This window comes from Microtus oregoni, unplaced genomic scaffold (genome assembly GCF_018167655.1).
Source record: "Microtus oregoni isolate MIOR12 unplaced genomic scaffold, Mior012 000002F_ref0000024, whole genome shotgun sequence".
NCBI classification, from domain to species: Eukaryota; Metazoa; Chordata; class Mammalia; order Rodentia; family Cricetidae; genus Microtus; species Microtus oregoni.
Genome location: NW_024543061.1, coordinates 32754780 through 32770886, shown reverse-complemented (window position 1 = coordinate 32770886; position 16107 = coordinate 32754780). Strand labels below are relative to the sequence as shown.

Sequence of the window (16107 nt, the reverse complement as noted above, 5' to 3'; positions counted from 1 at the left end):
CTTTTCAGGGACAAATCACAGGGCACTTGGGCCCCCTCTGCTACAAACACCACCATTGTTCCCACCCTCCCTCAGAGGACTCGGCCATACGTCCAATTCCCTTGCCTTTAGCTACTTCTACTGCCCTGCCCCTCTCACACCCTCTACTCAGCCTGTATCCCCCAGAAACCCCCCTACCACCATGGCTCCCTCCCTCTTCTAGCCTTTCTTCAAATGTCACCTTCGCAGCACAGCTTTGATGACCCTCCTCTCCCCTCTTTTATTTCCATGGTTTTAATTTTTCATTTACTTCCCATTGGCACCTATAAGGCAAGAACATTTTGAGACACTTTACAGGCAAATCAGAGCTGGTTGGTTGGTTTGGGTTGTTTTTGTTTTCCCATCTATGTCTCTAACAGATAGTAGGGTTTTTGTTTCCCATAGTGATAATTACAATAATGGCATCAACCCAAAGAATCAACGATAAAATCCTAACATCTCAGACTTGGTCCTTGTGAAGTGACCCCCAACCCCATACACATCCTGTAGTCTTCATAATGTCTTTACACATGATTCATTCACACTGGGGTCCTGCCAAGGCCCTTGCACCTCGCTGGTTGATCAGTCTCTCTAGAAAAATTCCTTCTTCCTCTTTCATTGGGGGAAACCAGGTCACCTACCCATGAGATATTCTCAGGGTGTTTTCTAATGCATCCCCATGTGTTATGTGCAGTCTGCCCACTGGTCCTCAGGATTTGAACGCTTCCCTCCACCGTCTGGAATCCAGTCTCTGCCCGACCCCACATTGTCTTAGAATTGAAGGAGGGTGATTTCACAGTATCCTTATTAGAGCAAGGGGACAGAGACACAGCTCCAACTGCAGCCCTCACACGCCTAAGGAGCACCCAGAGACATTTAGGGACCTCAACTCAGGCCACGCCAGGATCCTTGGCTCCTGGCCTTAAAAGAATTTCAGAGCTAACCAGTGTAGCGAGACAGAGTTGGAAATGTTATTGGAGATATTTTAATATAGACTTAAGCACAAGGCTTCATAAGAGAGGCACTCAAAAGAATTGAAGATATACTCAAGTGGGAGTATGTGCTTCCCAAGGGGGAGGAGGGGAAAGTAAGACTTACCCGGTGTGTAGGGATGCCTCAAGGGATTGAAAACAAACAATTAATCGCCTCAGCATCAGCCATTCATACCATTTTGGTGCCTCTTAAGTTACATTTCTGAAGGTGAGATGGCTCTGGAGATGCCTTGGACAGGGTTATAATATGACAAAATTACAAGCCACTAGGGCTGCACAAGGGGTTCAGAACTAGTCTTTTCCCTGTAAATTGCTGAGATTCCTAGGAAATTGCAGGTTCATGGCTTAAGCAGTTGTTAGCTATGCTGGAATGTTTGCTCTGCTGCTGTCAGAGGCTTCAACCAGATCCAGAGTGAAGAGATTCTTGTTCCCATCTCAATCCCCAAGATTCCCCCTGCCTTCCCATCCTTCTCATCAGTCTTTGCCATGCCTGCTTGCCCTGGTTCTTCCCTGTGTCATCTCCTAAAACACATCCTGTTGTGAACAGAAGTAGAGGTTACGATCTCATTCTACAGCAGCGTTTGTCCCAAGCGACCAGGGAAGGTGTATTTCTCTTTCCCCTTCTTTAAAACATCAGTAAGCATGCATGGTATCTTACAATTTTCCAGTCTTTCTTCTTCTTTGTTGTTTGAGCTGTCCCGGACTTGGCCAGTGGACTCCTGGTGCCAAGCTTTGGAGTCCTTCTGACTTTCCCCGCTCAGACTTTGTACACTTCCTTAATCGCCGGAACCAAGGAGACATATTCAGATTGTCCTCCCTAGTTCAGCCTTAGGTCAGCCCTGGGGGGCCCTTTCAGCCTGAGAAAGCTATTGAGAGTCCACGGTCTGGTTTCAGGGAGACGGCATAAACTGTATGGGGATGCTCTTCTCCTTGCCCTATTTATTTTACCTTCTGTTGCACCGTTTCTTATTTATTACATTGTTATTTTTTTCTCCCTACTGGAGCATCAACACCAGGAAACCTTGATTTTGTTCCCTGCTAGGCCTCGAAGACAGCACACAGATGATGCCTAATAAATATTTGTTCAATGAGAAAGGGGACGGGCCTGATGGATGACCTGCATGCTCGCCCTCCCAGCCTGCGGGAGTTGCGCAGAGGGACCCCACCCCTTGCTGCCTCCACAGACCCAGCCTTGGGTCTTATTTATATCAGCAGAGCTTAAGTGGCAGAAATGTCACCACTGGGCCTGTGGGGAAGGAAAGGCCAAGAAGATTAAAGGCATCTCTGATGAGATGCTAATTTGTTTCTGGAAGCAGGTGGGGGTGGCAGGATCCCCTGGGCCCTGGGGGCTTTGTGAAGATGAGGCAGGGCTGGTGGAAGGAGAATGGCTGGCAGAGGCTGCCCTGCATCCTTTCATGATCTTTCCCTTCTTCCTACCTGTCTTTTGAGATCTGTTAACGGTTGTATGCTAAGGGTCGTTAGTCAGTCCTGTGTTCAAATCCAGCCCTCAGCATTCTGAGTCCAAATGGTTCGCTGTGGTTTCTAATTGCCACTGTCAGCTGGGGTAGGTGTAGCCTGGTCCTTGGCCAGACTTCTTGCCCTAGACAGGTCCGAGGCCTGTTACCTGATAGTTTGTATAATCCCAATGTGAAGCTGCCTCTTGTACCTGTACTGAGCTGGCAGGACACATGGCACACAACAGGGCTTTAAATTTTTTTTTTTTTTGTCTTCGTGGGCTTTTATTCAGTGCCAGCCCCAGGATGGTGGGGGCTAGTCATGCACAGCCTTGGGCTCCCCTTCAGCAGTGCTGGCTGGGAGTCAGGGAGGGTGCAGAGCAGGTTTGAGTGCCTAGGAATCCCCCGGAATTTTTTTATATGTTTTATATGTATATATAAGTACTCTCTACATGTATACCTGCATGCCAGAAGAGGGCATCAGATCCTATTACAGATGGCTGTGAGCCACCATGTGGTTGCTGGGAACTGAATTCAGGACCTCTGGAAGAGCAGTCAGTGCTCTTAACCACTGAGCCCCACAATAGGACTTTTTACAAAGGCACAGTTGTGGCAGTTGACCTAGTCTTAGGGCTCAAGTCTGAGACCTTGTTCTACCACTTGCATGCTGTGTGACCCTGGTAGCGTCCTGCACCTCTCTGAGCCTCAGAGAGGCTCATTTGTAAAAGGGGAATGCTACTCAGACCATCCTGGTGCACTGTGAAGATTAAATGAGATAGGTTGTGGGAGGCAACAGGCTACTGATTTTCCTGCCGTGATTTCCCTGTGGTTTGTACATGGGGATGGGTTCTGTGTAGAATAATCAGGCTACTGGCTGCCACTTATTGGTTATTGAGCTCCTGTATGTCAGACTCAACTGCACACACTGTTCCTGCAGCCCACTCCAGGGGCAGTCCTAGCTCTGCTAGTCAGATGGAAACGCAGGTTCGAGGGATAGGGATGTACTCTCTGATCTGCTCATTCACGCTCGGATCTGCTCCTCCCCGAAGGCTTGGGTCTTCCCTTGCTGTTTGGATGACTAAATCAGAGCTTTGTTGTCTAGGAAGAGTCAAGGCCTCTCTCCTTCTGTGGGCAGAGGCATATAAGAGGGGCAGTGGCAGGAAGAGCCAAGCAGTCTCGCTCAAGTGCCAACCTTAAACTTCCTGGGCTTGTCTCCGCCTAGGGCTCCGCCATGCACAACCCAAAGATGGAAGAACATCTTTGGAAGAACCAAAGATGGAGTTGGATAAGGAACCCAGGACCTCAGGCCTCCCAGTCCCGCCCCCTTGCCAGTGATTCTCTTTCCTGTACCCACAGGGATCCTCTCCCAGAGAGAATCAGCTCAGAGCCTGCTTCCAGTTGAAACCTAGTATTGAAGATGGCCACAGGCAGTCTTTTTTATTTATTTATTTTTATTATGTATACAATATTCTGTCTGTGTATATGCCAGAAGAGGGCACCAGACCTCTTTACAGATGGTTGTGAGCCACCATGTGGTTGCTGGGAATTGAACTCAGGACCTTTGGAAGAGCAGGCAATGCTCTTGACCACTGAGCCATCTCTCCAGCCCCGGCCACAGGCAGTCTTAACAGCCAGGAAGAACCGAGGCAGCCCACTATGAATCTGGAAGACCTCTAGGACCCTTCCTCCCTGGGCTTTTCACTCATCACCCGCTCTGTTTACTTCTCATTGCCCTCCACTCCATCTACTCTGTCGGCTGCTGGCAGGGATGCAGCAGCGCTTGGGCAGACTGGGTATCCAGGTCTGGAGGGATGGCTCTTGCAGAGCGATGGGGCAGACCTCATGCTGCCTGGACCAAGGCCGCTCTGATGCTGACTCTAATGCAGATTTCTTCTGCAGCCCTGACCCCAGAGCAAGTCCTCCGGGCTCCTCCTGAGAGTATGGTCTGGGCTCTGACCCATCCTAGGGGGCTTCAGGGTTTAAAAATTGAGGAGGGAGCCTAAACAGCCAACTTAGGGGAGAGGGCAGGAACACCTTTCTTCCACATGCCTGCTCTGATCCTAAGCAAGTAAGCTGCTCCTCTGCCTCAGTCTCCCCAAGGGTAGGCATTGCTGCCTACCCAGCCAATGGAAAGGCACCCTCTGGGGACTCAGCACACATTGCCAGTGATCTGTGCCATGGCACAGCAGGCCAGCCCTTCCGGAAGCTAGTTAGTTAGGATGGGCAGCTGAGAACTTCCACAGAGTAGTCCTAGATGGAGGGACCCACCCAACAGCTGGTAGAGGAAGAGGGGAGGAGGCTGGTGGAGCTGAGCAGAAGCTGGGGTGGGCGAGGCAGCACTTTTGGCGGGAAGAGGAAGTAGAGGATGGGGGTTGCTGAATATAGATTCTCCATGCCAGAACTTGGGAAGATAGATCTTGCTCTGGCGCCCTGCTTGCTGTGGAGGAAGGGCCTTGTTGCCGGCTCTGGGGAGGATTATCTATTTTAGCAACTCGGGAAGGGAGGAGGCCCGGGAGCGCCCAGCCTCCACCAGTCAGGCGGCTGGGGCGCAGCGCAGAGGCAGAGGCGCGGGCTCTGGGTTCTGAGACTGCGGGTGGCCGCGGGTCTCCGGGCCTGGGACGTACTGGCGGGCAGTAGTGATGCTGGCGGTGTCACTCAAGTGGCGGCTGGGCGTGGTGAGGCGGAAGCCCAAAGGTACCGAAGGGAGGCTGCTGTGGGGTGCTGAGGGAGCCACTGAGGGACGCTTCCTCTCTACCCTTGTTGCCTGTCTCCTAGCTTGCTTTTGTCTGGTTGCTTGGGGTGTCTCTGTGGCATCCTCCCCTGGGTCCTAGAATCTGGGTCTCTTCCCTAGGCACTTGTCAGTGTATTTCTCTGCATCCTTCTCTGGAGCCCCATCGCCCTGTGTTCTGGATACCTTCCTCGTTCTCCACTCCAGCTCCCTTTGTCTGGTCCCCTGGGGGTCTCTTCCTCTTCCTGGTCCTCCTCCCTGCCCTGATGGCTGTCCTTGTGTCTCTCCCGTTATCTCTGTCCTGTTTGCCCACACATGCTCTCTGCTACCCTCACTGTCTTTGTTCAAGGGTCCCTTTTAAAGTGTCTTTCTGTGTCTTCACTTTTCTGAGCTTCTCGTCCCCACCCCTCATGGGATGTCATCCTACAGAGCTTTTCTTTCCTCCCTAGTCATATTAAGGGACTGTGCTGTAGTGTAGTGTAGTGTGTGTGTGTACATGTGCATTCACACCTCTGCTGCAGGCTGCAGCTGAGGGCTGAGGGCAAAGCCTGGGCCTGGCTCTGGTCCAAGCTAAGTCAACTCTGAGCCCTGGCTTCCACTGGTCCCATCTCTGACACAGGTATAACCCCTTGGAGAAGAAGAGGGACCTCAGGTGAGGACAAGGTTGCAGTGGGCTGGGAAGACAGTATGGAGCTGGGTGTGAAGTCCCAGAGTCTGTGACTTGACATCGCATGTGACTGTCCTTCCGTTTTCTACCTATAACACAGGTGATGAGGATGGTAGGAATTCATGGTCCTGTGCATCAGGCTGAGAACTAAGAATGACCAGGACTATTAAAAACAAGCTAAGACCTTATCAACGCCACTGTGTGTCAAAGGCCTTTCCTCATTTAGTCCCCACCACCCTCCTCAATGCCAGTCCACTCCTACCTTGGTTGTATAGCAGAAAGCTGAGGTTCAGACAGGACCTTGCCCTGAGGTCACAGAGCTGGCCCACAAGATGCACTGTTGGTTTTACTAGCATGAAGGACCAATGTGAACTGGGGTTGCTTTCCTGAAAGTGTCCAAGGGGTAGTGGGTTCATGGGGTAGCAGATGGGTTCCAGGACCTGTTCTGACCTGTGGGCAACTGGAGTCCTCTAGAGTTCCCTGCAGAGACAGAAGCATCAGGAACAGGGTTACCCAGGAACTCTCTGCTGGGCCCCCAGAAGCCCCTCTTCTCAAGGCTGTTGCTCAGATCCATGGGTCCTGAGGAGCCTGTAGATGTGATAGGTGACCATCTCAAGGCTGCTGTCTGTGGAAGACCCTGAGATCTGGAGGGAGGATTGCTTGTACTTTTCAGACATCAAAGAAGTGCTTGTATCTGACCTGGGTTTAAATCTCTCTGTGTGTGGCTATGGACAGCTGTCAGACCTCAGTTTCATCATCTGTAAGAGGGGACTGAGAAAGGCCACCCTTTTCAGATTATGTGCTTGGAGCAGGGCCTAGCACATAGCAGGCTCTTGAAAAGTGCAATTTACCCTCCCACCCACTCCCACATTACACCTCCACCCCACAGTGGTCATGCCCTTGAATGTTAAGCTCCTCGTGGGGAAAAAGGCAAAGAACATAAAAAACAAACAAAACTAAACTAAAACCATGTATCCTGACTGGTTGAGGACCTACTGTGTGAAGGCATGGCCTGGCTTTTTAACTGGCTGAGGACCTACTGTGTGAGGACATGACCTGGCTTCCTAGCTGGCTGAGGACCTACTGTGTGAAGGCATGGCCTGGCTTCCTGGCTGACTGAGGACCTACTGTGTGAAGGCATGGCCTGGCTTCCTGGCTGACTGAGGACCTACTGTGTGAAGGCATGGCCTGGCTTCCTGGCTGACTGAGGACCTACTGTGTGAAGGCATGGCCTGGCTTCCTGGCTGACTGAGAACCTACTGTGTGAAGGCATGGCCTGGCTTCCTGGCTGACTGAGGACCTACTGTGTGAAGGCATGGCCTGGCTTCCTGGCTGACTGAGAACCTACTGTGTGAGGGCATGGCCTGGCTTCCTGGCTGGCTGAGGACCTACTGAGTGAGGGCATGGCCTGGCTTCTTAACTGGCTGAGGACCTACTGTGTGAAGATACAGCCTAGCTTCTTGGATGGCTGAGGACCTACTGTATAAGGGCATGGCCTAGCTTCCTGGTTGGCTGAGGACCTACTGTATGAGGGCATGGCCTGGCTTCCTGGCTGACTGAGGACCTACTGTGTGAAGGCATGGCCTGGCTTCCTGGCTGACTGAGGACCTACTGTGTGAAGGCATGGCCTGGCTTCCTGGCTGACTGAGGACCTACTGTGTGAAGGCATGGCCTGGCTTCCTGGCTGACTGAGAACCTACTGTGTGAGGGCATGGCCTGGCTTCCTGGCTGGCTGAGGACCTACTGAGTGAGGGCATGGCCTGGCTTCTTAACTGGCTGAGGACCTACTGTGTGAAGATACAGCCTAGCTTCTTGGATGGCTGAGGACCTACTGTATAAGGGCATGGCCTAGCTTCCTGGTTGGCTGAGGACCTACTGTATGAGGGCATGGCCTGGCTTCCTGGCTGACTGAGGACCTACTGTATAAGGGCATGGCCTGGCTTCCTGGCTGACTGAGGACCTACTGTATAAGGGCATGGCCTGGCTTCCTGGCTGACTGAGGACCTACTGTGTGAAGGCATGGCCTGGCTGACTGAGAACCTACTGTGTGAGGGCATGGCCTGGCTTCCTGGCTGGCTGAGGACCTACTGAGTGAGGGCATGGCCTGGCTTCTTAACTGGCTGAGGACCTACTGTGTGAAGGCATGGCCTGACTTCTGCCATTGGAGGAGCTCTCTGGGAGACACAACTGCACACTATTGCATGAGTATTACTTGAGGGAGGACTCCTGAGGCCTTGGTGGGAAGCAAGAGGTTGCGCTGGCTTCCTATTCAAGGTCTTATATTTTTAAGATTTATTTATTTTATGTCATGCATGTGCACCATATGCATGCAGGTGCCCAGAGAGGACAGAAGAGGGGGTCGGATGCCCTGAACTGGAATTTCAGGTGGTTGTGAGCCACCTGGCATGGGTTCTGGGACCCAAACCTCGTTCCTCTTAACCACGGATCCATCTCTCCAGTCCTTCAAGGTTTTATTTTAATGTCTGAAGGACAGGTTTCCTCACAGCCCATGATCTTATTGCTTTACTGTTCTCTGTTCATCTTTTCTTTAGTGTGTGCTCACATATACCATGGTGCATGTGTGGAGGCTGTTTTCAGTTGTCAGGACCTGGTTGTCTCTTCACCACGTGCGTCTTAGGAATCTGACTCAGCCAGGCTCACTGGCAAGGCTGTTTATCCTCTGAGGCATCCCACTGGCACTCCAACCGTGTTTTCAATGGGTCGTCCTGTTTCTCATCTTTTCTGACTGAGACCTCCAAGGGCCTCATCCTCTTGCTTGAAGGTGGAAATCACAGGTTACATGGCCATGGCGGATGCATAGCATGCTTTGTAACTTGAGTCTTCCTATGTCCTGCCTGCCAGCTCCCAAACAATGACATGGAAATTTCTTATTAATTATGAAAGCTGGGGCTATAGCTTAGATTTGTTCCTAACTAGTTCTTAAAACTTCAATTAACCCATTTATATTAATCTATTTTCTATTATATGGTATTACCTCTCTTCCGTCGTGTGCCTCCTGTTTCCTCTCTCTGTCTCCTGGCATATCCTGCATGCCTAGATTCTTCCTCCTCTTCCTTTCTCTCCTTGGAAATCCTGCCTACACCTGTTGCCTAACTATTGGCCGTTCAGCTTTCTATTACCTCGATCGCAGCAATACATCTTCATAGTGTACGAATATCCCACAACAATATTCCTCAGCTGAAATCTAAGGGTCCAGTTAGTGTCTGGAAAAGGAAATGATAGTTTTGAGAGAGTGGCTAGGGAGGACTCTCAGAGTAGAGATTTCCTAGGTAAGTAACGGAGAAGACGGCTTTTATAAACAGGGCCGTAGAGTACAGAATCAACAGATGCTGACATAGGGTATACTGCCTCTGCCTCCTGCAACGTTAGCTGAGCACCGTTTGTGTACCAAGAACTGCCGTAAATCTTAAGGGAACATGAGGCAGGATAGACATCTTCATCGGTGAATGTGTCCACACATTGTGGTGACTTCTTTCTCCTTCCTGCACCTCCTACCCCCCTGGGAAGGAGGCTTCAGATCCACCCTGGTCACCACAGCTGGCTCCTGGTATTTCTGATACAGCCCCTTTCACTCCCCACAGAAGCATGAGGCTCAGCTCTGGCCCCCAATTCAAGCATGTTCCTTCCCTCCAATGCTCATCCACTGGTCCCTCTCTCCTGGGCTTCTGCCCTCCTCCCGGTCTGGGACACCAGGTGTCTTAGAGACTGTGCCAGGGATAAATTCATCCTGGGATGGTTCCAGAATCGCAGGGTGCTGGCAGACTGCTGTGAAGCTTTGCCTTCTTCTGTGTTCTTTGCTGTTTGTTCAGTATCGCACTGGGGACTTGACAGGGGCTTTCTTGTATTCCTCGAGGGCTTGGGGATCTAAATTGCCTGATTGCACCCAGGGAAACTGAGGCTCAAAGAAGAATTGATTTCCAATAGCCAGATGTGTGGGAAATGATGGAGTCTGAGTCCCCTCAGGCAGGATACCTATGTAGCCCAAGCATCTTGCCAGGGCATCTTGTTTCTCAGTGGTCAGTTAGCTCATGTATCTGCTGGGAGCAGTGTCCTTTCTATGATGTCACCACTCGTGTCCTCGCATGAGCTGCTGACCTGGCTTTTCCAGCATCACTGAGGTTCTCTGCCTAAGGGACCTTGGCATCCTTGATGAGCCCTAAAACTTCGGGATGCTTCAGCTAACTAGTATTGCCCATGCCTGGCCACTGTTGCGGAGTACAGACTTAGCTGGACCTCAGGGCCTGCAGTGCATGAGAGGCATAGAGGGGGCAGAGTCAGCCATAGCTCTCACACACTGGGTGAAGTGTGCCCTCGCCTCCCCACCTTGCTCACATCGCTGCCACCGGAACCTGTGCTGATCTCATCAGCTAATGCCCCGTGCTGTCTCCGTTTGTCAGCTTGAATGCTCGGTCCAGCAGGACCATCTGCCTGCTTTAATTGCCCAGATAATTGTGAAGGCTGCTGGCCCTGCCTCTTTCACTGCTGATCTGATGGGGCGGAAAGAACATCTATCAGTCAGGAGGCCTGGACAGACCCAGCCCCCAGCCCCTGCAGGTCCTTGGGCAATCCTGCTTTCTCTGGCCTCAGTTTCCCTTCTGTGTCCTGGTCCTGCCCTCTTAGAAATAAAAGCTCCTTGCCACAACCCCCATTTACCCACATAGTGCCCTTGGGCTGACCTTGTCTCTGCAGCCCCCACATTCCTGTTTTGGCCGAGATATCAGTGACTCAGAGCAGATGTGGGCAGGTGGGCGGACATGGCAGCGCAGAGCCAGCTTCGATTGCTGCACAACTGGGGCAGCTGGAGTCCCTGAGGGATGACCTTGAACAAGGTCCTTGTCCTTCACAGAACCTAGGAGGGGCCCTTTTGAGAGGCAGAGAGGCAGCTGCAGGTCACTTGGGGATTATAATTTGGGGGTGGGGCTGTGCGGTAGACCACGGGTCCTCACATGTGGACCCCATTTTACACATGTCTACTCAAAGACATCCAACCAGCCAGAGACAAGGGTGTCTGGGTTGAATTCAGAGTTCCCAGATAGCCCCACAATGCTCTTTACTCCTCACTGCTTGCCTTGACCCCAAGCTCTTTTGGAGTTAGTTAAGCCAGGAGGATGGGCATCCAGTGAGCAGGAAGACCTTGGGGAGTAGGTAAGCTTCCTGGGGGCAGGACAGCAGAGGTGTGGAGAGACTCAGAGGGCAGCGAGTATGAGGGACAGGCATGCCTGGGAGACTATGCTGCTCCAGCTGGGAGCTGGGCTCTCTCAAAGTGTTTGTGCCAGAAAAGAGAGAGAGTGCAAGGGGGTGGGCGGTTGCCCAAGTTTGAACCCCTGCACTCAGAACACTCCTGGAGAGCCATTGCTGGAGTATGAGACCCTCACCTATCGGCATCAGGAATAATCCAGAATTCCCAGACTCCAGCCCCTGCCCCAGATAATGGTTCCTACAAGGCCTTCTAACCTCTCCAGGTTGGATACTCCTTCACATAGGTGCGAGGGCCCCACATCCTCACACGGCAGCCATGAGCTATCATCAGCTACAGAGCTCTCTTTCCATGTTCAAATCCACCCAAAGTCCACAAAACCACGTGGGGCCATGCCAGCCCAGCAAAGCCCTTTGAGGATCACGTGTATGTACATCAAAGTGTGACTTGGTTCAAGGTCCTCCCAGGCCCATTCCTTCACCTGTCAAATGGAGCTGTTATCCCAACCTCATGGAGGCAGAGGTAATGCCACAGAAGGTGAGGTACAATCTGGAATATGGAGGGGCTGGGAGAAGCCAGCTGGTGTAGCTGGTGAGCAAGCTTGTGTTTTCATTCCCTCACAGCCTCAGTTTCCCCTTGTTTCTACCACTAGCCACGGGACATAGACGATGTCTGTTTGGGCATGGCCAATGCTTCTGCATGTTTCTTCCTCCCGACAGTGGGGAATCTCCTTTGAGGAGGTCCCAGACTGGCAGGTGAATGGCTACCACCTGGTCCAGCCCTACAGAGGGGCTAGTGAAACCACATCCAACTCAGAACTGTGGCTCTTACTGCCAGGCCAGAGGCTGCTTTGCCTCCAGTGAGGACTGAACAGTGTGTCTCACTCACTAGATGCTCCAGTGCAAGGCCGGCCGTCCAGAAGGAAGTGAGCTGTCAGTGAGGGTGTCCCGCATGGGATGGAAATTCTAGAATGACAGTGGTTCTGAGATCATGCATCTTAATTATTTATGTCTTAGTCACTCAACCACGCTGGTCTGGCACTTCCTGCAGGTAGAGCCTCTGGGTGCAAGGCAGTGAAGGATCTCCCACTGAGAGGACAAAGCAGAGCCAGTGAAGGGAAGGAAGGCTGGAAGAAGGCAGGGAGAACCTGCTAGTGCAGTCAGGGATGGCTACTGAGAGGAACAGGTGGATGCTGGAGTGAGGATGGGAATGAGAACATTTTAGGCAGAGGAATGTACCTTCATAGAGGATCCAAGCAGGAAGCGTCTGATTCTGATCCTAAACAAGCTGTGCATGCTGCGTCCCATCTTTCCCCTCTGTGGGACCCAGTTTCTCCTTTTCAGTAAAATAGGTACAGCAGTGCCCACCTGATGAGGCTCTTAAAAGAATCCAAGAGGCACTGTACATGTGGTATGGCATATCCAGTAGGTGCTCAATAAATGTTGACCTCTGGCCCCTATTTTGGGCATTGCTCTTGGACAGAGAGTGATGGACTGATGCAGGGGTGAGAGGCAGGACCCTGGCTGATCCAGATGTGCGTGCTTCCTCCACAAGCACCTTGTGCTCAGGCTTTGCTCTCTGGCCCCAATAGCCAGATGTGAAATGCAGATGTCCAAGTGCTCCCCTACAAAGCAGCTGCTCCTGTCCTTCCGAGTGCACTGAAGTGGCCTCTGGAGCCTGGCTTCCCTATGTTACCTACATAGCAATCATGGTGCCAGGCATGACACTCTCAGTGCCCTTTACCCTACACCCATCTGCCCAGCACACCTGCCTGCTCCTGACCTCAGACCCAGCCATGCTGGTGAGGGCTTCCCTTAGACATTCTGGTCACCTCCCACATTCTATATTGGCCATCCCTTCCGCTCAGAATGCCCTTCCCACCTCCCCTCTGTGGGCTTATGTCCTCTGTGCCCCCCTGAATGTGATCCATCCTGAGAAAGATGTGGGTTCTACTTTTAGCACACAGTCGGCCATTGGTGAGCTTGGCTGGACCTCCAACCTTCACTCCTGGCCTAATATCTTTTCCATGTTGACATGATCCAAGTTTTGATTTTTTTGAAGGGTAATAAAAGGGCAGGTATGGAGGGAGGCTGATGGTCCCTGCTCAGCATCATTCCTGTGTCTGTTACAACCTCAAATGTGCTTTTTCTTGATTCCTCTCTGATCTCTCTTTGTTGGGGAGCTTTGGAAGTATGTCTGCTTCACTCACTACAGAAACAGCAAATCCAGCTTGGTTTCTGACAGGTACTAAATGCTTAGTAAATGTCCTCTGAGTGAAGTACGAGGTGCTTAGTGAATGTGATGCGTGGGGTGCAATGTGCTTAGTGAAGTCCTGAGTGGAAGACAAAACTGCACTGGGGTAGGACTGCAGATGTGCAAACCTATACCAGACATCTTTATATACCCCACTCCCTGAACCCCTCAACCAAACCCCACAGGAGCACACACTTCATCCACATTTTAGAGGAGGGGTCTGAGGTTTAGAGAAGCTCTTGCTTGAGGGTCTTTAGACCCTCTTGCCTTCTCCCTCTGGGAGGGAGATAACAACTGACTTCAAGGGAGACAGGGAGCCTATGGGAGAGGGAACTTGTGGAAGTTGCTTCTACCATAGCCAGGTTCCGGCTTACAGTGCTCTGACCCTCCCTGGTCTCCAGAGACTCCTAAGGTGCTGCAAGGGTGCAGCCATCTGAACATGAGATCCTTCTGTCCACAGCGCTGAGTACCCAGAACATGGACTGATGGGAACACTTCTGTGTGCTTCCAGGCACTCTGGGCAGGTTAGTGCTGCCGGCAGATGGTCTGGCTTCCAGCCTCGGCTCACCCCTTAGTCCTGGGGAAGGGGAGATATGGGATTCAATGTGACCTTGGTCTCCTTTCCCCACATGGGGCTTCCACAGAAGGTACTGGAGGGAATAGGTCATGGGTGGCTCCCATTCTGCCTGGGTCAGCTGTGGCTCTTCTGAATCTTCTGGAACCTTCTTCTTCCTGGTCTTTCTTCACTGGCTATTATGTCTTGCTTTGTGCCCTCGTGAGACCCTGAGCCCATGAGATCCTTCATGTTCTGCTGCCCGTAGCACAAGTAGTAGGTGGGCCTATAAATAACACTGACCTTGAGGGACCACAGAGATTGGCAGGACGTGGACACCTTGAATAGGTGTGACATAGCCAGATTGCATCCAATTTCCTTGCCCTGTGGCTGGCAGAATGGCAGGCAGGCCTTTGCTTTCCCCAGAGCCCCGCTTTCTAGAAGTGTTTAGCAAGAGTGATGCAAAGGCTCCAGACAAGGGACTGCTCTCCCCGTTTTGAGGGCGGGGGGAGGAAGCCACTCAAGCCCACAGCAATAAAGGGTTTATCTCAGTGTCCTCTATTGCCATCTCAGCCTTCCTCCCTGCCAGACTTAATTTCCGCCTGTCACTTGAGGAGCCTGGATGGCTTTGGGGACACAGCTTGCTCATGTCACACTGGGCTCAGCCCTGGACTGTGAGAGGAAGGGCAAAGGGCCAGGCATAGCTCGGTGCTAAGGGGCCTCTAAGGCCCCTCTGGGTCTCAGGTTCCCCTTGTAAAGTCTGCTGGCTGTTGTGGTCACAGCACCTGGATCTCCGGGGACCCTGGGAGTCAATCAGCATGAGGACACCAGGGAACATTCCACCTGCAGGGACAGGAGGCCTGTGAGGAGGGAGGGTCTGGGAACAGCCCCATGGGAAGAGCCAGTCACAGCAGAACTATCATAGTCTGAACAGCTCTCCCAGGGTCCCTACCCTCCCTCCTTGCAGGTGTGACATCTGGGGCAACTTGCAGCTCATGTGTGATGAAGCTTGACCATCCCGAGGCAGAGCAGCTAGTCCATGTCACAGCCTTGCTGTGAGGTGCTCGGCAGGTGGGTGATGGAAAGATGCTTTCCCTGGCCCTTAGTACAGGTATCTCAGTTGTCAGCAATGGACTGAAATGCCTGAGTCGGGGGTTTGTGCAAAAGAAGGAGCCTGCTTTGGCCTCACTGTGCTGGACCCCACAGTCCAAGGTAGGGCAGCAGCTGGTGGGGTAATAGTACAGTCACAAGAGTGGAGAAGTTTCCGGACTTCTGTCCCAGGACCCATACACTGCTGGTGACTGTGGTTATGCCCTGGGTCTCTGGGCACCCTGGGAGTCCATCAGCATGAGGACAACAGGGATCATCTCACCTGCAGGGCCAGGGTGCCTGTGAGGAGCCCTGCTCCTGTCTCGGTGGTATTCCCAGACTCTGGGATAAGTGCTTATGCTACCATTCTACAGAGAAGCTGAATGAGCAAACCATCCCTTGATCATCGCACACAGCCTCTGGGTTTGGAGACGCTGAGTCTCCTGCCCGCTCAGTGGTCGGGCCACTCTCCAGGGTTACCCATATGTGCCGTCCCCGTGTGTCTGAGCACAGATAAGTCAGATGCTATCTCTGGGAACTGCAGGAGGCCTGGCTCCTGGCCACTGCATCCACCCTACAATCTGTCTCCTTCTCCTCTGCCTCCCTGGGGCTGGCAGCATTGGGCTAGAGGGGTGGTCGCTGGAGCAGGTCCCAGAAGCAGCTTGGTCTGCACTTGGCTCCCAGGTGGGACGTCTCAGCAGCATTCCAAGATGCCTGAGCTCCTGGCAAAGGCTCCTCGCCCTCTTTCCCTGCAACCATCTGTGGCTCCCCCATTGCCTGCAGGAAGAAAGCAAACTGAGACTTCAGAGGCATTTGTTAACAAATAGGTTTGGCTGGAGAGGCCACTCTTTCTAGCAAGTCCCCAGTGGTGGTGTGAACGACATCCCTCAGACCTTACTTGGAAGGATGAGACCTCCTCTGGCTTCATCTGCTGCTTTTCCCTCATCTTTCAGGAGGACTTTGTTCACAGGTTCACAGGTAGCTGCTTTCTCATTTCCACGTCTATTTCAAATTCAGGCTCAAAAACTTCCTCAGAGTTGCTTCAGATAGCTACATGCTCACCATCTACATCCCCAAACCTCCTTACCAGCCCTTGAAATCCGGAGTGGTCCTAAACCTCACACTCTTAGGGTGG

The 16107-nt window shown here is 52.2% G+C and overlaps 1 protein-coding gene across 6 annotated transcripts in view; it reads left to right on the top strand.

Annotated features, from left to right (window-relative positions):
- Window positions 1-16107, top strand: part of Grip2 (glutamate receptor interacting protein 2) — a 79980-nt gene that overhangs the window by 30457 nt on the left and 33416 nt on the right. The window lies entirely within an intron of this gene.